This window comes from Erinaceus europaeus, chromosome 1, assembly GCF_950295315.1.
Source record: "Erinaceus europaeus chromosome 1, mEriEur2.1, whole genome shotgun sequence".
Lineage (NCBI taxonomy): Eukaryota > Metazoa > Chordata > Mammalia > Eulipotyphla > Erinaceidae > Erinaceus > Erinaceus europaeus.
This window is the reverse complement of record NC_080162.1, coordinates 106,322,198-106,345,326: the sequence shown is the minus strand read 5'-3', so window position 1 is coordinate 106,345,326 and position 23,129 is coordinate 106,322,198. Positions and strand designations below refer to the sequence as shown.

The 23,129-nt window shown below is 48.2% G+C and overlaps 1 protein-coding gene across 4 annotated transcripts in view; it reads right to left on the bottom strand.

The window, feature by feature from the left end:
* The window catches only part of SYNDIG1 (synapse differentiation inducing 1), a 160,529-nt gene extending 139,559 nt beyond the window's left edge, over positions 1-20,970 (bottom strand). For 3 of the 4 annotated variants that reach the window (XM_060192512.1, XM_060192527.1, XM_060192525.1), the window contains exon 1: positions 20,830-20,969. The gene's annotated coding sequence lies outside the window, so the exon portion shown is untranslated. Of the gene's footprint in view, positions 1-20,829 lie in introns of all 4 variants that reach the window. The other variant, XM_007535613.3, reaches the window with a different exon arrangement.
* Between the last annotated feature and the right edge of the window lie 2,159 nt (positions 20,971-23,129).

Here is a 23,129-nt window from a genome sequence, read left to right as displayed (position 1 = left end):
TGATTAATTGGCTTCCTTCACAGGGCTCCCCTCATCCTTGTGCATGCCCCACACTCAGGGAGCGCTGGCCTCTTGGATTCTGAGCTGGGAAGCTTCCTCTTTCCCAGAGGCTCTGACCATCAGCTGGGAGTTCCTGCCAGACGGAGAGGGGTCCCTGGATGGAGAGCTGGGAGCTGGTGGCTGGCAGCACAAGGTAGACCACACAGCAGGGACTATCCCAGGTCAGGCTGCAGAAGACCATCCCAGCCAGGCAGCAGGGCTCATCCCAGGCCAGCAGTACAAGGCAGGCCAGGCAGCAGTGCCCATCCAGGCCACAAGCCCCCTTGCTCTAGCTCAGCTCCCTCAGTTGGCAAATGCCTCCTTCTGGCTTCTCACTCAAGGCAGAGTGGGAGCTGCCTCTTAGGTGCAGAATGCTACTTGGCAGAGCCCTCACCCACCATCACCACTGCCAGGAAACTGTAAGGTCTAACAAGGCACAGAGAGGGGGCTCAGCAAGCAACTCTCTTCTGTCTAGGCTGCCAGATACTCTCAGAAGCATAGCAGGCAGAAGAGTCAGGGGGACATGGCTCTCGTCAGGGGGAGCTATCCTGCATGCTAAGAGCTCCCCCCATCTGGCCTGTGATGCTTCACTCAACAAAGAGAAGTGTCACCAAATCAAAGGCCCAAATTGATTACATCTCTGGAGGATAATTAAGAGAGAAGAGTTGGCATCAGCCCTAGAGGGGAGCCCACTTTACCATAAATACTATCCTGGTTCTAACCCAGTCTCCACTACACTGGGGCTTCAGAAATGTGATGTCTTTTTTTCTATGAGTCCATCTATCTACCTACCTATCTGAAAAAGCTGGCCAGGATTGGTGATACTTTTGTCACCACTGATAACAGGAAAAAGAAATTGAAAGTGTTGATGCTCGGGGACTGAAGAGTAACACAGTGGGTTGAATGCATATGGCATGAAGCACAAGACTGGCATAAAGATCTTGGTTCAAGCCCCCGGCTCCCCACCTGCAGGGGTGTCACTTTATAAGCAGTGAAGCAGGTCTGTAGGTGTCTATCTTTCTCTCCCCGTCTTCCCCTCCTCTCTCGATTTCTCTCCGTCCTATCCAACAACAACAGCAATGCAATAATAACAATAATAACAACAACAAGGGCAACAAGATGGGAAAAAAAATAGCCTTCAGGAGCAGTGGGTTCAAAGTGCAGCAGGCACCGATAATCCTGGAGGCAAAAAAAATAAAAAGAAAGAAAGGAAGGAAGAAAAAAGAAGAAAGGAAGAAAGGAAGGAAGAAAGGAAGGAAGGAAGGAAGGAAGGAAGGGAGGGAGGGAGGAAGAGAGAAAGAAAGAGAGAAAGAAAGGAAGAAAGAAAGAAAGAAAGAAAAAGAGAAAGTGTTGATGCTCAAAATGGGTATTTAATCCAGCGCCAACACACCTGAGAAATGGCCGACTCCTGTCACAAAGAACCATGTGACTGTGATGCTGGGTTTCTGAGTTCATAAAGGGCAGTGAGTAGGGGAAGGGGGTCAGATTCAGTGGTCACCTGGCTGATGGTCCTGTCTTGAGGCTGTCTGCTAGGTGGAGAGCGTTCAGTGGGAGGAATGTGTCACCAGAGCTTGGTGGTCTTGGTCCTTGTAGAGCTCTCAGAGCTTATTATGCACTCATTACCTTTCTCACACAGGCTCCTACAGGCCCATGGGCCTGGTTCCTATTCATTGTGTGCATGGTAAGATGGAGTCTAGTGCTTGCTCACTTACAACAGCACCCCTGTCATGCTCCAAGCATGGCTAGTCTCTTTTATCCCTGTTTGTGGGGGGGGGGGATGGGGAAATAGCACAGCCATGACTTAACAGACCTTCACACTCAAAGCAGCCCCATGTTTGTCTCATTCACCAATCTTCAACATCGCTCATTCTTTTTGTACTTTTTAAACATTTATATTTTTGTTTTGAAAGCCTACACTCATCAAAGGGACCTAAATGTGAGCTTCCTGTAGGCAGAGATGGCATCTTCTCTGTGTCACTGCCCCCAGAGAGCATATGGCAGCTGTCTGGTGCCTGACAGCTTGGGATTCAAAGTGAGTGAGTGAACTGAATGATCCTCAGTCATAATCACCTTCCTAGCAACCTCTGAATTCTCTACTGCTGTCAAGTTGATGTCATTTGCCAACAGAATGACCAAGTGTCCTACTTCACCATTCAGCTCAACCTGCTAGTGGAAGGCACTCCAGAGATGTGTCCCTTGCTCCTGCCTTTGCTCCCAAACTGCAGGGGTCCTGGGCACTTCCTGGTCCATTATGGGTGGGTTATGAAATGCACCTGCTTCACACAGCAGCCTCCCCCCACCACACACACACACACCCCACAAGCATACACCCTTTGTAGGCAGGGTCTTAGGAATTAGCTGTTAATAATTTTCAGGCAGAAGCCTCTGCAGCTTGCCCCCCTCCATCCCTGCATCTGACAGCTGTCAGCCTGTCAGGAGTGTGTTTACATCATTCTGACAGGACTTATTGGGTGTCAAGACTCCAGGAATGCCCTTCTCCCTTCAGGCTGTTTGCAAATGATTTTCTCTTAGCCTGTCTAGATCTCTTATCTCCAGGGACATCCTTCCTCACTTTATTGAGTCTTCCACTAGTCTCCACGTGCACCTGAGCATTTGCAAAGATGATTACAACCCATCTCGTGTGGACTCTGGCCAATCAGCTGGGCTTGAAGACCAAGTCTGTCTGTCTGCTGACAGCACACTCAAGCCCATGGAGCCCTTGTTCTTTGTGAGTGTGTGATCTTGGTGTCATTGTTGGCTCAATGTGTCCTCTCCTGGCATTGTCCCCCATGGCTGCCCCTTCCCTGCTATGGAAGTGGCATCCACAGGACCATCAGAGGGTGTGGCCTTGAGGTGCTTCCCTGAGCTGACTCTCTGCTCGCACCCCCCAACCCGCCCCTAGATGGCTGGGTGTTGGGCAGTAGGCCAGCCCCCCCTGCTCCATTGCTTAACGCTGTGGTCTATTTACATAATCAGTGTTTTACCTGAGACCTGCCCTGTTTGCAGGGCACTGGTTTGCACTCTCTTTTCATTCTGCCCCCTCTCCTAGTCACACCCTGTTTTCCACCATTTAATCCCCACTGGTTTGCACTCTCTTTCCATTCTGCCCCCTCTCCTAGTCACACCCTACCACTTCCTTCTTGGGATGTATAAAAGAATCTTCTTTCCTGATTAAACACATTGGATTGTGTTCCCTCTCTGCGAGTCCCAGAGTCTCTCTCCTGCGAAGCTAGACCAGCACGAGTTCCTGATCCCTCTCCTGAGCAGCAGCCTAGGTTGGCTCCAGTCGAGTTCTCTCCAAACCAGAGAGCATGTGCTCAGGAAGAAGCACCCTCAGGCTATCCCGGCAGCTGGGAAAGGCTGGGCAGGCCCTGCTGTGGGATTTGCTTCCTCTCTGAAGCTCCTCAACTCAGCAGGTGCATGCTGCTTAAGTGTGGGGCATGGACTGTTGACATGGCCCCCTGTTGCCCCCTCTTCTGTAACTGCCTGGGATCACCTCCCAACAAGCCCAAGTTCCCTTAGCTGGCCTCAGTTAGTGTCAGGGAACTGCAGGAAACTTGGCCTCTGGTGACAGAGCCGTGAGCTGTGGGTACTGTGGGGACACGTGGGAATTGGGTGCCGCGTGCTGGGTTGCTTCTGCTGACACTACTCACAGCTGCATCTCTACCATCCTGTACAGTGGCCACAGCACCACCATGCAGGAGCAACCAGTGCTCTCTCTGCATTCGGGGGAAACTGAAGCAGAGAGGCAGGGTGGTTGATTTCCCCAATGGCAAGCAGTGAGCAAGGTTAAAAATCCTGACAGACTGGCCTCAGAGCAGGCCCCGGGAGCCACCCATCCATGCCCTGACACCTTTCCACACCCCCCCACCCCCCCGCAGCCCCAGACCAGGCTAGCACCTCCTCCTCAAGGTACTATGGCTTGGTTTCCCCTTTTCCTGGTCTCTCTCCATCTCTCTAAAGCCACCAGAAATCTGCCACCCTTGCAGGCTCACAGATGAGGGCTAACTGCTATTTTAAGTGCAATAACTCTCTAAATAAAAATGAAGAAGCTGCAAGGTAAGCTTCACATAAAGTGCTCTGGGATATGTTCACACGTATCCATAAACTAATGCAAAATATATACCTGAAAGCAGAAGTACACTAGAGTTTGCAGTGAGTACCCCCACCCCCAACACTTCCTCTCCACTATTCCAAGCTTTGGGTCCATGATTGCTCAACAATTTGTTTGGCTTTGTATATTAACTCTCTTTTCAGCCACCACGTTCCAGATGCCATCAGAAAGCTGGCCAGGCTTCCCTGGACTGAAGACCCCACCAATGTGTCCTGGAGCTCCACTTCCCCAGAGACCCACCCTACTAGGGAAAGAGAGAGGCAGACTGGGAGTATGGACTGACCAGTCAACGTCCATGTTCAGTGGGGAAGCAATTACAGAAGCCAGACCTTCTACCTTCTACAACCCACAATGACCCTGGGTCCATGCTCCCAGAGGGATAGAGAATGGGAAAGCTATCAGGGGAGGGGATGGAATATGGAGATTGGGTGGTGGGAATTGTGTGGAGTTGTACCCCTCCTATCCTATGGTTTTGTTAATTTATCCTTTCTTAAATAAAAAATAAAAATAAATAAATAAATAAAATAAAGTGCTCTGGGATCTGTGGACTGCATACTCCTCACTCAGGCATGGGGATGAATTAAGCCCCCTCAAAGATGCAAAGGGTTGGCTTCATTTATGCTGGTCACAAGTGCATGTGTGTGAGTGTGCGTGCCTATAGGTAGACTATATTAATTTATTTAACCCTGTTGTGTGTCAATAAGAGTGCCAGGCCATGTACACAGCACCACCTCTCATTCTTTGAGATTATAACACTTGATCCAACTCCTAAATGGAGAAAAGAGAACAGAGACTCCAACAGCACCAGGTGGCTATGGGGCCTCGCCAAATGTAGCTGCAAACATCCATCCTGGGGATACTCCACTCAGTCAACCCTGAGGCACAGAACCCAGCTCCAGCCAATCCTCCTGCTGTTTCTGAGTGGTTAAACAAAAGAAATGCCAAGAATGTGTTTTATTATTATATTACATAAGGCAAATTTAAAGTATAGTATATTTCTTGGTCTCAAATACAGGTTATATAAGTTAACTTCAAACATACAGAACTGACTCTGAAAGTTGACAGCAACTCTGCTCCACATTTAGCAAATTCCCCAACACCCTCTTGGTCTCAAACCAGGGACATAGGCTGTGAGACCCTCTCTCCTGGTCTCACATATTCCCTACATCTCCTTTTCTTGCCCTATCCCACCACCTCAAACTTTACAGCCTGGCTGTTAACATGTAGGGGCCTGTAGCACAGCCATTGCTTGCCCTTTGTTAGGAATTCAGGTTCCTGGGCTCCACACCAGGCCTGCTGAGCTGGCTTCTGTGTGGCTGCAGGGCCCACATGTGTGTGTGCACTGGGGCTGGTGGCTCAGGTGTCACTGACGTTTGACTGAGCCCCACCAATCTGGCTGTTCTTCTCATAGCACTGACCCAACTCAGTTCATATTCAGTGCATGTGTTTGTAAAGCAATTTCTCAATATCCCCAGGTGCATCTTCCATGCAGTCAAGTTGGAGAACCACCTAGATCGAGAGCCCGGCAATGGCACCAGTGAGACCCTTGACAGAGACCAAGCTGAGCTGTCCCTGCATCTCACCTGAGCCCTCCTGAGCTGGGCAGCCCTGTGTGCCTGCCTCTCCCACACTATTTCCTGCCTTCCCTCTCATGCAGGAGCCACAAACCCTGAGTAACCAACAACACACAGTTGACTTCATAGCATTCACGAATCCATTCTGTCTTCTCACTCCACAGTGCACCTTGGCACTCCCCCCAGTACAAGGTCAGTGACAATCTGTGGGGATGGGACTTGAAGCCCATGGTAGTTGGAGCTCAAGGCCTGTGTAGTGCATACAGCACCTTTTACACCTGATGCCAGCCGACTGAATAAAGGCTGTTTGGAGAAGAGACAGAAGGAGGAAATGGACATATAGACAGGGATAGAAATAAAGAAGAGAGATCACCCTGGTGGCATGGCCTTAGGGGACCTGACTACCTCCTCCCTCCCTTAACAACTAAGAGAACAATGAATGGGCCAAAATTGGGGCCTATGGGCCTGAAGGCTTCAGACTCTGTCTCTTCTTCTCTGCCCAGCTCTATGTGTTTTCTTCCATGTTCTAAGGACCTCAGCTCCCTGAACCTCTCTTCAGCCAGCAATGCCTGACCCTTGAACTGGCACAGACTAAGGCTGAAGGGAGACCCCATAACAGGAGGTCACACCTTTACCTGGAGGGTTGGTAGGCTCAACCTTTACCTTCACCTCAGGCTTTCTATCTCCAAGAGTGGCCACTTCAATGTCTCTGCTCAAAGAGAGTGGCAGATTATTTCCTGAGTGACTGTCTACCTCCCACTTCTTGCCTTAACTTCAGACTTGCCGCCTGGGGCGGCAGCAGCTACCTGAAATAGGAGGCCCACTGAGCCGCAGCCCCCTGAGGAGGCCCACTGTTTCTGACTCAGCCGCCCCCAGCTCTGGGCTTGCCTCCTGCTGGAAAAATAAACCCCAAATTCAACACCTGCCATCCTGGCTTTCTGTCACTTATTGCCGTACAGTTCCTAGCTATGTATTTTCACAGTTGCTTAAACAATTCCACTTTTCATATAAATAGGGAAAGAGGTAACGGGAAGGAATAAGGCTTGATCCCAATGAGCCTTGTCACTGATTTCTGTGTGAATCAGAAGTGACTTGGCACATAAGGGCATTCACTTTGCTCCCTCCTTTCCCTTTTCTCACTTCAGGAAGAACACTGGAGCACTAGGGAAATGCACAGAATGCCTAAGAGCTGGAATTCAGTTATATAATGACGAATACACCACACAACATGCAAAAATCAGTGCTTTTAATCTGTGCTCCAATTCTTATAGCAGACCCGATATACCAAGATACACTTTTGAGAAATAACTTGACATGTCAAAAATGCACATTCTGGAAAAATCCAAAAACATAGATGGAGATCATTTTTTGCTAAGAAATAGCTCTACTTTCATTTAGGATCTAAAAGCCTCTTGTGAATGAAGTAAGCAATGTAAGCATTTTATTTTTCAATATTTATGTGGTGAGGGGACAGGTGGTAGTATACCTGGTTAAACATTCATATTAAAGTGTGCAAGGACCCAGGTTCAAACCCTTGGTCCTCACCTGCAGGGGGGAAGTTTTACAAGTGGTGAAGCAGGGCTGCAGTTGTCTCTCTGTCTCTCTCCCTCTCTATCTCCACTTCCTCTCTTGATTTCTGTCACTATCCAATAGTAAATAAAATTAAAAAAATAAAAAGTCTTGAAAAAATAACTATGTGGGATTCTATTATCCTAAAGTGATACATGAAACTTTCCCATTCCATAGTTATTTCATAGCCTGGTCTTTGCACTCCACTCACAAACGGAAAAGGTTTTTGTTCCCTGGCCTGATGCTAGGTGGGCTTGCACCTCACATGCAATCAGACAATGGTGACGTTACATGACTGTTGACGTTCTGTCAGTAAAGTCTTTGTGACTGCTGCTTTCACTAGAAGAAGAACATCAGATTTCTGAGCAGCCATGTTGGAGGCCTATCATGCTGTGAAGAAGCCCAGGGCCAAGCAGGTACGAAATAATGAGAACTCGGTGAGGTTTCAGTGAAGGTGCCTGGTCAGCCTCCAATTGCCCACACCTGTGATCCTGCCAGTTTCCACTCCCTTTCACATCTAGAACACAAAGACCCTGAAGCAGTATCTGAATCCTCCCTCACCCCTAGCCCTCAGAAACATCTGCATTTCACACTTATAAGTTCTGAGAGGTTTGCAAACAACAGTGAAGAGCCACAGCTGTCTGTAAATCAGGCTGGCTTTGTCTACCGTCCCTTCTTTGGTCCCCTGAACCTGCAGAAAGACAGCTGATGCAGATGGAATCCTGATGCCACAGTGAAATGAACATCTGGCACATTTGACCCTCTGACCTCTTGCCCTTATTCTGCTCTCTGCTTGAACCACCTCTCTTGTCTAATCCTCTCTGGATTCTTGCTGTTTCTTTTCTTTTTCTTTTTTTGCTTCCAGGATTATTGCCGGGGCTTGATTGTCTGCCCTATGAATCCACTGCTCCTTTGGCCATTTTTTCAATTTTTTTTTATTTTTGGATAGGACAGAGAGAAATTAAGAGAGGAGGGGAAGATAGAGAGGGGAAGAAAAAGATAGACACCTGCAGACCTGCTTCACCACTTGTGAAGCTACCCCCCTGCCAAGTGGGGAGCCGGGGGCCTGAACCAGGATCCTTGCATGGGTCCTTGTACTTTCTCCTATATGTGTGTTTAAACAGGTGTGCCACTGCACAGCTCCCAATTCTTGCTGTTTCTTAACAGAGCTTCCATACCATTCATTTGGGCTGAAGCATCATCCCCAAGCCTGGCCCACAGCACCTGTGCCCACCTCTATATGCAGACCAGTGGCCATATCAGTGAGGTCCTGCTAGACTGGGGCTAGAGTACTGGGTATCACCAGTCTTTTCTGTCTTCTCATCTCTGATAACTAACTGGAGACAAAGCAGATGGGGTGGATCACTTCTCAAGAGCATCCACTGTGGTGGGGCTGACACACAGAGAGAGAAACTAAGAGGGGAGGGGAAGATAGAGAGGGAGAGAGACAGAGACAGCGAGACACTTGCAGCCCTGCTTCACCACTCATGAAGCTTCCCCCCTGCAGGTGAGAAGTGGGGGCTCAAACCAGGGTCGTTGAACTTGGTGATTAGTGCGCTTAACTGGGTGCACCACTGCCTAGCCCCCTCAAACTGCTTCTTAGTGGGTTCATTTGTGGAGGTGAGGAGATAATAAAAGATCTCAACAAACACTTAACGACAGCTTTCCCTACACGGACCAGCACAGCTGTCCCTCACAGAGAGACAGCCCTGCAACTGACTCCACTCATGCTGTTCTTTGAGCCACTATCTTTGAATTTGTGAGTGCGGAGGGAAGCTATGGCTTCCCTAACTTAATTTTGTAGTCTCATGAATACCAGTGGAGATAAGTATTTTTGCATATGTTTATATATTAGCCACTTTGATTTCTTCTCAACTTTTTCTCCCTGGCACATGTACTCAGTTTCTAGCTGAGTTAGTCACTCATTGTTTGCTCTACAGAAATTCAGCTTTTGCTAGTCTTGCTGCAGTCTATTTCCAATTGTTTTTTTTTTTTTTATGCTTTTAAACCTTGTCCATAGTGTTTGCTACACAGAATGCATATAAGGTAGTTAAACTTTATTAAAAATTTTCCATTTGGATATGATTCAACTGAAAATACTCAGCTCCAGGATGAGTTTATTTATGCTTGTTTTTATATTTATTTACTAATGCTTAGACTTTACCCTGCACCTGACAACCAGATGTAACCAGATCTCTATGTATGTAAACTCTAGTCATTACTCTCCTCAATTCAATTTCACCTGTGGGTGAGATTATATTGTATGTGTATTCCTCTGACTTCTCTTACTCAAGATTCATCCCTATTGTTGTCAGTGACATGGTTTCTTTCTTTTCATAACTGAATAGTATTCCTTTCTCTCTCTCTCTCTCTCTCTTTCTCTCTCTCTCTCTTTCTCTCTCTCTCTGTGCATGCCTATAAACATATATTCTCCCCCACATACATTCATATATCACATTTCCCTCATCTACTCATCCATAAGCATAGGCTATTTTCAAGTCTTGGCTGTAGTAAATGCTACTTTAATAAACATAGCTCATCATTTCAAGTCAGTATTTTTCATTTTCTTTGGAGAAATGCAAGGAAGTAAATGAATTTGAAAACGTACCCTAATTTTCATTTGTTAGAAAAGTTCGAGAAGCACTGGCATTAACTATTCTTTAAATGTTTAGTAAAACTCTTCTGTGAAGTCATCTGATCCTGGACTTTGTTGGAAGTTTCCAGAACTTGATGAAAATAATAAATTGTTACTATTGAGCATTCTTGACCAAAAGCATGGTATTTCTACTCTCTCTCTCTCTCCACACACAAACACACACACAAACACACACACTCACTTATTCAAGTGTTTTCTAACTTCATGAATAAATTTCCTTTTTTAATATTTATTAATTTATTAGCTAGAGACAGAGAGAAATTTAGAGGAGAGGGGAAGATTGAGAGGGAGAGAGAGACAGAGGTACCTGTAGACCTGCTTCACCACTCATGAGGCTTTTCCCCTGTAGGTGGGGACCAGGGGCTTGAACCTGGGTGCTTGCACACTAAAATGTGTGCGCTTAACCAAGTGTGCCACTGCCTGGCCCCTCATGAATACATTTCTGTAGTTTACAGTGTACATATCCTTTGTGCATTTCTTGCCAAAGTTCTTTCTAAATGTACCTTATCTCACATTTGGATTGTTCTGTTCATCTCCACTAGGACCAGGGCATGGACTTGAGGCTGGAGTTTAGTCCCAGATCCCGAGGGTTTCCAGAGGCAACAAGACTTTCAGGGAAGGACAGCAGGAGGGAATGGATCTTGAAGATCAGCCAAAGACAGCCCCCCAGAGACAGAGAGAGGCATGAGAGCATGTGGCCTGTGTCCAGGTGCAAGAAGGCCTGCTATTCTGGGAACCCAGGAGGATGGAAATAGCTGAGACAATCTGGCAAGAGATAGCATCTACATATGGTTAACGGTGGAAGAGAGATAAGAAATAGTCAGAAAAAAAATATGGTGATGAGAAAAAACCCAGGTTCCCTCCATGGATATCTAGGTTATATGTAACTTACTAGAGAAAGGGACTAGAGAAAGGGGGCTGGGTGGTAGAGCACTAAGTTAAGTGCACATAATACGAAGCACAAGGACTCGTGCAAGGATCCTGACTAGAGCCCTCAGCTCCCCACCTGCAGGGGGGTCACTTCATAAGCAATGTAGCAGTTCTGCATGTATCTATCTTTCCTCCTCTATCTTCCCCTCCCCTCTCAACTTCTCTATGTCCTATCCAGTATTAAAAAAAAAAAAAAAAGGTAAGGAGGGAATGACCTCTAGGAGCAATAGATTTGTAGTGCAAGCACTGAACCCCAGCGATAATCCTGGAGGCAAAAAAGAAAAGAAAGGGTCTTGGGGCAGGTGTGTGTGTGTGTGTGGGGGGTACCAGATGGTGGTGCACCTGGGTAAGTACACATATCACCAGGCACAAGGATCCATGTTCGAGCTTTTGCTCCCCATCTACTCCCTACACTTCAAAAATGGTAGGCCTGCAGGTGTCTCTCTTTTTCTCTCCCTATCTCCCCACCCCTCTCAATTTCTCTTTGTCCTGTCAAATAAAAATAGATAGAAAAAAATGGTAAAAATATCCATCAGGAGCAGTGGATTTGTCTTGCAGGCACTAGGCCCCAAGCAATAACCCTGGTGGCAAGAAAGGAAAAAGGAGACACACACACACACACACACACACACACACACACACACACACACACACAGAGAGAGAGAGAGAGAGAGAGAGAGACTGACACTTGGGAAGAGGACCAAGAAGACCTGAACAGATAAGCAGAGCTCAAGTCCTGACAATGACACCTCAGATAATACCCAATGGTGGGGGCATGTACAAAAAAAAAGCAAGGTAGAATCTTCAGGCTTAGGTATGAGAACATACATATGGGAACCAGCTTTCTGTAAATCACCATCAAAGAAGAAGACAGTAGCACAGTTCAGTTAGTTAATGAAGAATGTTGTTGGGGGCCAGATGGTGGCGCACTTGGTTAAGTGCACACATTACAGTGCACAAGGACCCAGGTTCAAGCCTCTGGTCCCCACCTGCAGGCAGAAAGCTTCACAAGTGAAGTGGGGCTGCAGGTGTTTCTATTTCTCCTCCACTCTCTATCTCCCCTCTCTTCTCATTTTTTTCTCTCTCTCTATCCAATAAATAAATAAATAAATATTTAAAAATTAAGAATGTTGTGAAAATGGGCTTCTACTGGAGATCACTCCATTCTAGTGGAGAAGGGATGGTCAGTGAGACGGGGGCAGAGGAATTCATAGTTGGAAATGCATGGCCAGGGATGGAGCATCAGTGTTCTGAGATCATCCCCAGGGCTAAGGAGGCTCTAGTGGAGCTCTGGGCCCCTGAGAAACAATTCCCTTCAACCTTGTCTGACTGTCTCAGAAAGACATTGAAGACTGGGAGAAAGTTATGCAAATGTCCAAATTTTTCATGTCCTGGGTTTAATCCCCAGCACCACCAAAAGCCAGAGCTGAGTCCTGCTGTGGTGAAAAAAAAATGGTAGTAATAATAATAATGGGCTGGGTAATGGTGCACCCAGTTTAGCACACATATCACCATGCAAAAGGACCTGGGTTTGAGCCCCTGCTTCCCAACTGCAAGGGGACACTTCACAAGCAATGAGATAGGGCTGCAGGCATTTCTCTGTCTCTGTCTCTCTATCTCCCCCTCCGCTCTCAACTTCCATCTGTCCTATCTAATAAAAATGGAAAGAAAAAAATAATGGCCACCAGAAGTGGTGGATTCATCATGTAGGAACAAAGCCCCAGCAATAACCCTGCTGGCAGTAAATAATAAATAATAATAAGTAATGATTTAATCTTAAAGAGTGACAAAGCAATAGGTAGAGTCCCACTCACTGAAATCTATAAGCTCAAATACAGATTCCAGAAAGGCCATTGCAGGCAGCATCTAGGGATAAAAAACATTATCCTGGGCATTTTCTTGCACTTGCTAAGTACAAGAGAGGAACACAGGCCAGGAGGTCTTGCTGGTCAACCTGCCATCCTGTTGGGATATTGTACAGATGTGGTTGAGTTAGGCAGGACCCACAAGCCACCATATTTCCATGCAAGTATTATTTACATATCCCCATCACATTTTACCTTCAGGGTATTGCTAATCCTGACAGCTTTCTACCTTCCCAGAATGCCTTTCTCTTTACTCCACCTTCTTCCCTAGCCAATTCCTTCCTGACTTGCCCCTTCAGAATTCTCCTATAAAAGTCACTTCTGTTTCTGCTCTTTCTTCTTCCCTCCCTCTCTCTCTCTCTTCTGCATCCTGACCTGGAGAAGGGCTGGCCTGCATAGTGGGAGGTGGCCATTTTGCTAGCTCCACATGGGATAAACCCGCTGTGCTCACACCCAACTCTGGGGTGTCCACATCAATAAAGATTTGTGTTCCCATTCTGCCATGAGTTCCTGGTCTCTTCTCTCTCTGACGACGCTAGCCTGGCACTATTCTACTTTTGTTTTGTCTTGTTCTGTTTTGATTTGATTTTTTATTTTTTAAAAAGGTCTGGTACTTATAACATCTAAAGGAAACATTTCCCTTGTGCAGAGGATTTCTGTTCACCTAGCCTTTTGTGCACCACTCCCTCCCCAGCGCTTAGCCCAGTGTCTCACTGCCTCACTGCCTCACAGTTCACTGACTCCTTACAAGCACTCTGCTCTGAGAAAACCACCAAGAACACTCCAGCAGAAATGACCTAATTACATCTTGTCCTTTTTGAACCTTCCTGCAAATGGGATTGGCTACATTTTTTTGTCTGTCTGACTACTGCACAAGATGCATAATTTCCTCCAGTATCATGCCAGGAAACTGAGCAGGTAGCGAGAGAACCCACACTTTAAAGACAAACAAAATCACAGGTCTTAAAGAATTCTATCCATGCATTAAAGCTCTTCCTCTGGTGGCACAAGGCCATGGGGCAGCCTGGGGAGCCTTTCTGAGCCTCCCATCATCAGAGTAAACTGAGCATGGCTTGGGAGGTGTTACAGTGGCTAGGCCATGGGACTTAAGAGGATGAAGCTCAGGCTTCCATCCCTGGGATGGCGTGTGGTGGAGTGATGTTCTTCAATCCTATCTCTATGTCTCTCTCTGTCTCTGTCTCTCTCAGAAATGAGTAAATATTTCTTTTTAAACAATAGCAGAGTAAATGGAGCTATATCAAGCAGTTGCTGAGGGGATCAAATGGAGCAATATACACATTCCAAATCTTCACCCCTCACTTTCCTCACTTGCCTGTCCTTCTTCCTGGCACTGCCATGCCTGCTTGGGAGAAAAGACCAGAAGAGTGTAATATGCAGCTAATAGTTTCTGGGGTTTTCCTGAGTCACCCTGAAGTAGTCTGTAGAGCCAGCTTGCAAGGTCAGGAAGACTGTGAGTCCACATGGATACAAAGAGGCCTGGCTAGAATATCTGCAGCCAGCATGACTGAGCTCATCCCCTGGGCCAGCACCTGTTCTTCACAAGCTGAACTGGCAGCCTCAGTTTTCCCTGGAGTGCTGCTGCTGCCTGTGCAGTCCACTGCTCCTTGACCACTTCTCCGGCATTTTCCCTGGCTTTTCCCATCCTGCCCTAGGTCTAGTCAAGAAGGTGTGGAGAGGGAAGCTTCATGTCACACCAGGATGCTCTACCCTGCTCCACTGCTTGGCACGACCCCACTGTTCACCTATGCAGCCCATCATCCACTGCACATGCTTCCTATCCTCTTGAACTGCACCTGCTCCTCAAGGAAGCCCGGTGTCTCTCCCTATTGCAGTGGTTGGCTATTCATCCCTCCATCTGCACATGACCCCTGTGCCTTCCCTGAAAGGAAGCAGAAACCTGCTCTAGGTCTGAGGACAAAGTTCTGGAGATGTGGCACTGCTTTCCCCATGGGCTGAACTCAGGAGCATCAATCCCGAGCTGGGGGTGGCTGTCAGGAGCAGAAGCAATGCTCTCTCTCTCCTTTATCAGAAGAAACCAGTAAGAGAGAGAGGCCCAGGCAGGACTAGAAGTGGAGAAAGCACTCCAAAGCTACTGGAAGGAAGCAGCTACTGGGTTCATCTGTGTGTCTGAGGCAACACCCAGGTTCCGAACATACAGAGGAGACCACCACAGCATCAAATAAGGAGAAACTGTCCCTTCTTCCAAGTCTTCTTCCTCCCAGGGCCCTGTTTCTGACTATGGAGCATAGACCAGAAGAATCTTTGGAAGAGCAGACCTGGTCCCCATGACCTGAATACCTCCCCTGTCACATCTCAGCTCTCCAGCCTGCCTCATAGGAGTCACTATTCTTTTTTTTATTTTATTTTTATTTATAAAAAGGAAACACTGACAAAAACCATAGGATAGGAAGGGTACAACTCCACTCAATTCCCACCACCAGAACTCCGTAAGGAGTCACTATTCTAACAGTTAAGGAAACAGGTTACTTTGGTCTCAAGGAAGCTGAGACTTTAGCTATGAAGGGTAGCTACAGAGAGGCGTTTGCTTAATTTCAAAGCCATTTAGACAAAAGAGGAATTGACAAATGGCAAAGAAGGGCAGCAGTCTTTGCAGGATAGGCTGGGCATCCTTAGGGCTTCCTTCTGAAGCCACCCTCAGTAGCTTTCATGCTTTCCCAGCCCAGTCCCACACTTAACCTTAAGAGGACCCCCAAACTAAGTCCTCATTTATTTCAAACAACTGCACACTTGTGTCACTAAGGTGTGAGCTCCAAGGTCACAAGTTTAAGTTAAAGCTGCTTTTTTGGACACATGCCAGAAAAGTAAGTTTATTTAATATTTTTTTGCTTCCCTAAGCAGAAGTGAAGTCCTAATACATTTGAGCTAAGATAGTCCTTTTCAGAGAATCTTTAGTTTAATGTTAAGACAATGGAGCCAAATGTATGTACTCGATAGTTTGAAATGACAGTTTGCTTTTGCTTTTTCTGTGAGAAAGGATTGTAAGAAGGAACAGGGGCTGGGCGGTGGTGCACCTGGCTTAAGCACACACACATCACAGTGCTCAAGGACAGAGGTTCAAGCCCCTGCAGGGGGAAGTTTCACAAGCTATGAAACAGGTCTCTCTCTTTCTCTCCTTTTTCTAATTATTCCCTCTTAACTTCTGTTTCTATCCTAAATGTGTGTGTGTGTGTTTTAAATAAAGAACAGATGGAAGTATGTTTGAAAGTGGTTGCCCACTGAGGTCAAATGACACATTAAAAATTAAATTTGCATGAGAAGTAATGTTCTGTTTTGTTGCTGCTGGAATTTTGCAGAGGCTTCCTACCAGCTTGGTTGTGCTACCCTCAGTCACAGTCTCTACCCCCAAATCCCCCCCACACACACCCAGGTTGAAAATGAGAGACAGAGAGTGAGGAGAGACACTAAAGCACCACTCCACTACTGCTGCTAATCGAAGTCCTCCTCTGCATGGGGCTCCTAGAAGTAACAATTGTTTAAGCATGTGTTTAACAAGCACACCATTTATGAATGACTCAGGCTGCAATCAGTACATAATTGCTTTCTTTCTTCCTTCATGTCACCTCCCTCAATTGCCACTATTACAGCATTACTAGCACCTGGGTTTAAAAGTGACTATCAGGAGTCAGGCGGTAGTGCAGCAGGTTAAGCCCTTGTGGCACAAGGCGCAAGGGCCCGTGCAAGGATCCCAGTTTGAGCCCCCGGCTCCCCACCACCTGGGGAGTCGCTTCACAGGCAGTCAAGTAGGTCTGCAGGTGTCCTTCTTTCTCTCTCCCTCTCTGTCTTCTCCTCCTCTCTCCATTTCTTTCTGTCCTATCTAACAATGGTGACATCAATACAATAACAATTTAAAAAGGGGGCAACAAAAGAGAAAATAAATTTTTTTAAAAAGTGACTCTCATTGGCACAGGGGATGGCTGTAAAAACTCAAAAGAGTTTTTCCTACACTAAAAAACTTATTTAACCTCGAGGTCAAAACCCCCATTTCTTTATAACAATATTTACTGGACACCTAGAAGAATTATTTTTTTTGCAAGCAATTATGCAAAGTTGGGTTGATCTGAAGTATGCTTTCCAAGATAGCCTTTATTTTTATTTTCTTCCCCATGTACGTATTATTTCAGGTTATGGCTCTTGGTTCTAATGTTCATTTTGGACCCAATACTTATTTGCTGACTTTTAGTATTGTATTTTATCTTGGTAATTTCATGCGTTATTTATCGAGTGGCTTAAGACTATTTGAATTAATACTTTTGTAACAAAGTATCATACATTATAAACTGTGGGTTGTTTCTTAGTAACCTGCTTTTATGTTTTACCCTAGAGAACAGTTATCATATAATGTTTATAATGTAATTTGCATCTAAATTTAATCATGGTAAAGATATAACCCACAAATGTCCCTATACATTTTTTCAAAACCCTCATTGAATATGAACAGCTACTCCATTCAGGCAATTTCTACTTGAGAATCAAGCCTGTATGAATGGATAGACTGTCCTTATTCTGACTTTTGCCCACATGGAGCTATAGGTCAGAGAAGCTATAGGACACAAATCTGGGCTCATTTTGAGCTCCCGCAGAGCTATGGGAGTGTAACTTCATGGAAACACACATTCACCTAAGACACTAGTCTCAGTCCATAATCTTATCTCTTTAAAACATTATGACAACCATCAAGGTTGTGCTTTCAAAATCCTGGAAAGAGCATGGATGAAGAGAAACAGAATGAGAACAGCTGAGTATTCTTCTTAGCAGACAGCAGAGCTCAGAGCCTGGCCCTAAGTCTGTCTCAGACACTCCCCAAAGTATCATAGTGAGAGGGGAGAGACAGCTAGTCCTGAGAACATGGCAGAGATAAGTGTCCCAGTTCTCGCTAAAACCCATCTCATTGTCTTGCATAAATCAAGCAGCTACTGAACTGCAGCCCAGTGTTTGAAAGTTAAGGCAGCTCCTCTTTGAAACACCTCCTTAATGAGCTCTCAGGTATAACTCAAAAGGTCTGAGTATTTCTCACACAGAAAACTGTGAAACCACCATCTTTGTTAAAAACCAACATTGGCAACCTTCATTATTCCAATTCTGGTGGCACAGACATAGACCTGGTCAGTCCACCTTCAGTGTTTGAGAAGCTTCTCTGGTTCTGTATGTACAATGGGAAGAATGTCTGCAGAACGGTGACACTGTGTGAGGAGCTCCAGCTCCACTATCCTGTCACCTCCAGTCACTATCCTATCACCTCCCATCAGTGCCTGTCAGCATGTCAGCCAGGGCTGTTTGCTACTGGTCCTGCTCTGCTGATGCCCACAAATAAGTGGCTGATGATGCCCACAAACAAACATCCTGGCCACCATCAGCCACTTGGTCAGAGATCTTGATGATTATGTGGAGTCTGTTCAGATGACAAGTGAAAGGTCAGTCTGTACTGGATGTGAGATTCTCATGCACAGGAGGCCATACATGGAGGCCTGAGGGAGGGCCTGGGGAGATACAGGCAGGGCTAGGCTTCCTGTGGGGAGAGGAGGCACTTAGAAAACCATCTGGCTCACTGCTGCTCAAATGGTAAAAGTTTAACCAAGGATGCCTTTAAATAGTGCACCTTATAAAGGTATTCAGAGGTCTGCCTGCAATGCCCAGGGATGTCAGTAGGGATTTTTAGAATCAGCTCTTACATAAAAGCAAGGTGCAGAAGTGTGCTGGGTGGGAGGATGTGGGAGGGGACCTGTGGATGCTGCCAGAGCCCCCTCCCACTCTCCTAGAGGCCTTCTTGGTCTTCTCTTCCCCAGCCAACAGAAACCACACTAGATGTCAAATCTGAGCAACAGAGGACCTTTCCAGAGAGGTGTGTCCTGAGTGATGACCAAAGCCTCACTAACCCAGACACTAGCCTCCAGGGCTCTTCAGGAACCTCAGAACAGCACCAACTAGTGTTTCTGATAGAAAACTTACATAAGACATCATCTTTCTATTCTCTTAGAATAGTAACAACTCCTATGAAAGTCTGAATTAAAGTTCATGAAAAAGATGAATCACGTCCAACCAGGACACTTTTAATTTGTCAGTGTCAAATGGAGAAGATATTAATTGTGTTTGATTTATGAATTGAGTTTTAAAGTTTTATTCCCTTGCTCCCAAGAAAAAAGTTCTTTGGGTCTAGCTAGAATCTTGTTTTCTCTCCCCTGCACATCCATTGGTATAAATCAAGTCTCCCATCCAAATACTATACAGGCCTGACCCTGCTTAGCTTCCAAGATCAGATGAGATAGGGTGTATTCAAGATAGTATAGCTGCAGACAATCAAATCTAATTTTTCAAATGTCTTCCAGGCTCTGGGTTTCTCTTTTTCATTCTTTGGTTCCCTCCTTCATGCCTCAAGGAACATGAGAATTTTTTGTGCCTGCCCCCAAAGAAATGGCTTCCTTACTATTTTAGCATTACCTGTGTCCTAACAGGAGTATTCACAGCAGTGGATTCTGGCAATAGGTGGATGAAAATGAAAGGAAGCTATAGTAGACAGAGGAACTGCGCTGAGAGCTGCAGTCAGTAACAGTGAGTCCTCCTCCAAATGGCCCGCACACTCAGGGTGTCAGTTGAGAATGGAGGGAGGCAGAGGCCCCAAACTCAAGGGGCTAGCAATGGAGGGAGGTGGGGGCAGAGGCCCGCTGGGTAGAAGGATTGGAGGCGGGAAGGGCGCACTGCAGAGTCCACGCAACTGCGATGCTGCTCCTCTGCAAGGCCAGCCCTTTGCAAACACAAACAACACTCTCAACAGACATCTCCAGGTTTTCAGAATTAAATAGCCCCCAGGGCAGGAGGGCTGCATTAGCATGCGGTTAAGTGGAGGGCCCAACATTCCCTCCCTGCTGTTGGGAGTGCTCCCTGCTGTGCTGTGCTGTGCTGTGCTGTTGGGGCGGGGGAGGGTGCTGGGGTGCCTTCCTCACCCACCTAGCCCACAGCCCCTAGCACCTGTGGTCTCCAGGGGGCCAGGCGTCACCCAGCACTTGCTCTATTGCTCCCCCTCCAGCACCACACCACTCAGAAGCCGAAACCGTGGCGAGCCTGGCCAGTGGAGAAGGAAACTGGCTCCGGACTCAGAGATGGGTAGTTTGTCTCAGGTCGGGTCAGCGCACACCCTCGGGCTCGGCCCAAAGCGCTGGCCGGGTGTGCAGGTGTGTGGGTGGTGGGGTGGACCCTGCCCGCCCCTCCCCACCTCACTGCCCGCAGTCCAGGTGAGGCTGGCCCACGGAAGGGGCGCACACCCCAAGTCTGAACGCCAGCTACCCGAGCACCAGGGATCCCGCCACTGAACAAGCACCCAAAGGACTCTGGTTCTGCTGATCTAGAAATGCCAAGTGCCCCCGCGCGCAAACCCCTCTCCCCTTCAGCGCGGGTGCAGAAAGCGCACAGACCCGAGCTCCCCGCCTCCGAGGAAGTGCCACCCTCAAAGGGCTCGCGCCCACAATCCTCGCCAGGACTCGAACCCTGAGCGCCACCATCCGCTTCCCTCTGCCTGGGGCCGGCGGTTGGGGGGTCCCAGCTGCGGCCAGTCCCGGAGGCCAGGACAGGATAGGCGCAAGGGGTGCACCCCCCCCACACACACACACACGCATGCAGAAGGAACTCCGGGATCCACTCCCCAGTGCCCTGACCCCAGACGGGGGTCCCAGGTCCACGGTGGGGTCTGTGCCCAGTACCCGCCGGCCACCTCAGGTCCCCTCCCCAGCGCCCCGTCCCCAACGGGGTCCCCCCCCCCTTAGCACCCAATTCCTGGCGGGGTGCCCCTCTCCCCGCGCCCCGACCGCCGCGGGGTCCCCCACTCCCTAGCTGCCTCAGGTCCCCTCCGCCCCGCGGAGCCGGCGCCGGGGTCTGTCCTGCTCCGCGGGGACATGGGTCCCTTCCCGCGGCTGCCCGCTCACCAGCCCCGCGTCTCCTTTGGGCGCTTCCGGGGGTCCCCGCCGAGTGTCTCCGAGTCCCCGCAGCCGCTGGCTCTGCGAGGAACCCGCTCGGCCCCCAGACCCCCAGACCCCTGCCCGGGCGCAGGACCTACCTCCGGGACAAGGTGACCGGGCCGGGGAGCTCGGCCACCCGCCTCGGGCCGCCTCCGCCTGGGTCCCCGCCGCCTACGCCCGGCGCTCGAGCGCCTCTGCTCCTGCTCTTCGATCCTCCCTCCGCCTCTGGCGATGCTCCCGCCTCCTCCCCTCAGCGAGGGCTGCTGGGTCCTGCAGCGCCCTGGGGCGCCGGCCGGGTCCCCGGGAGGGAGGCGCGTGGGGCGCCCTGAGGCGCGGCCGGCGGGGGGCGGGGCCGGGAGGAGGCTGGGGAAGGGGGTGGTGAATGGAGGGGAACCAGGCGGGTGGGGCCCCCTCACCAGGCGGGTGGGGCCCCCTCACCAGGCGGGTGGGGCCCCCTCACAAGCCCAGGCCAACTTCGCCCCGCCCTCCAGGCTGAAGCGGTGTCCAGGTGCCCAGAGTGTCCCCGTGTCAGGGAGTCTGGGTGTCCGGGAGTCTGGGTGTTCGGGTGTCTAGCACTCTGGCTGTCCGGGTGACTAGCATTCTGGGTGTCTGGGTGTCTGAGTGTCTGGATGTTTAAGTGTCAGGGGACTTTTGGGCCACAGAAACCAGGAGGGGGAGCGTCTGGGGAGCCCAGGTTCGCCTTGGGGCTGCAGGAGGTGGCTCCCCTTGGTCCTAAAGGCCTCCGGGCTCGGTCAGTTTGAAGACTCCCAGGAACCCGCTTCAGGACTGGCGCCTGTCCGTGTCCTGGCTGGGGCCCCAGACGTCTGCATACCCACTACCTCTCAGCCAAGACTCCACTGGGCTAGCCCCTGTGACACCAGCCAACCGATAGGATGAAGACTTCTGGAAGTGTGGTGTGGTGGAACTGGACCACAGAGAGTCTGCATTTCAGGCACTGGGGAGGGGGACCTGGAGCTTTCAGCTGGGATTTTGCAAAAAAAGAAGAAGAGAAAGAGAGAAAGGAAGAAAGAGAGAGAGAGAGAGAGAGAGAGAGAGAGAGAGAGAGAGAGAGAAAGAAAAAAAGAAAGAAAGGAAGAAAGGTGGAAGGGAAGGTGTACCAGAAAAGGGGTCAGATATGACTGGGGTGGGGGTGTGGTAATGGCTGTGGACCTATTCCTGCCTTACACAGAGCCTAGATCCTGTCCCCTCTTCCTCCCAGGTCTGCACTAAGGTGGCCACGCCCCAGACCCTTCTCCCAGCAGCACCACCCCTGCTGATAGCTCCCCAAGTCCTTTCTCTGTGGGGTGTGGAGTTCCAGAGAGCAAGTGCTGTCAGAGACAATGTCAGAGCCTGGGGCCCTCTAGCAGTTTGCACTGTGAAGAGTTGGTTTCCAGGAGACCCCAGAGCCTAGAGGTGGTGCTACCTAGTGGCCTCAGCAGGCTAAGGGGGCCCATAGGATGTCATCAGCTCCATCCCATCTCTGCCTGTGCCAAGACACCACCTGAGATTCTTTTATTTATTTATTTATCATCATTATTATTATTTTTCCCCCCCGAGTACTGTTCAGCTCTAGTTTATGGAGGTGCCGGAGATTGAACTTTGGCTCTGGAGCCTCAGGCATGAGAGTCTCTTTGTAAATCCATTAGGTTGTCTTCTTGCCCTCAGAGTTTGAGTTTATTTGAATAAAGCCACAGAGCTGCAGAATTCTGATCTATACATTTCTCCCATCTACAACAGCTTTTCAAATGGGAGGACCTTACCTGAAGAAGATTGCTTACTGTTCTTGGAGCCTTACTGTTATAGAACTTTCTCTCCACTGAATAGATTTGATTAGGCTCGATTGAAAGGGGGAAAAATCATCACTCCCAATTGTGAGATGAAGAATGAGTGAAGTGAAGATGAGTTTTTCTTTTAAAACATATTCATTAGTGATCTATTAGTGATTTGCAAGATGATTAAGTAATAGGGGTGTAGTTCTATACCCCTCCCACCACCAAAGTTCTGTCCTCCCATCCCAACAATAACCACCATAGTCCTCACAAATTCATAGATAGAGATTGGATATATATGTATATATTTCAAATCCATGTGTTTTAGTTATTTATGTTCCACATATGAGTGAAATAATCTGGTAGCCATCCTTTACTTCCTTACTTACTTCACTAAGCATGATCACAAGTTCTTCCCATTTTTGTTCCAAAGGACACAATATAATCTTTTTTAGTTGCTAAGTAGTAATCCATTGAGTATATGTACCATGACTACTTCTCCTCCTCCTTTTCAAATTTATAAGACTCAAATGAGTGATTTTTTCCCCTCCATTGTCAGAGTTTTTATTTATCTAAAGAGAAGCTGAGGTTCTGTTCCCATGCAGTGTGCTGTTAGAGTCCCAAT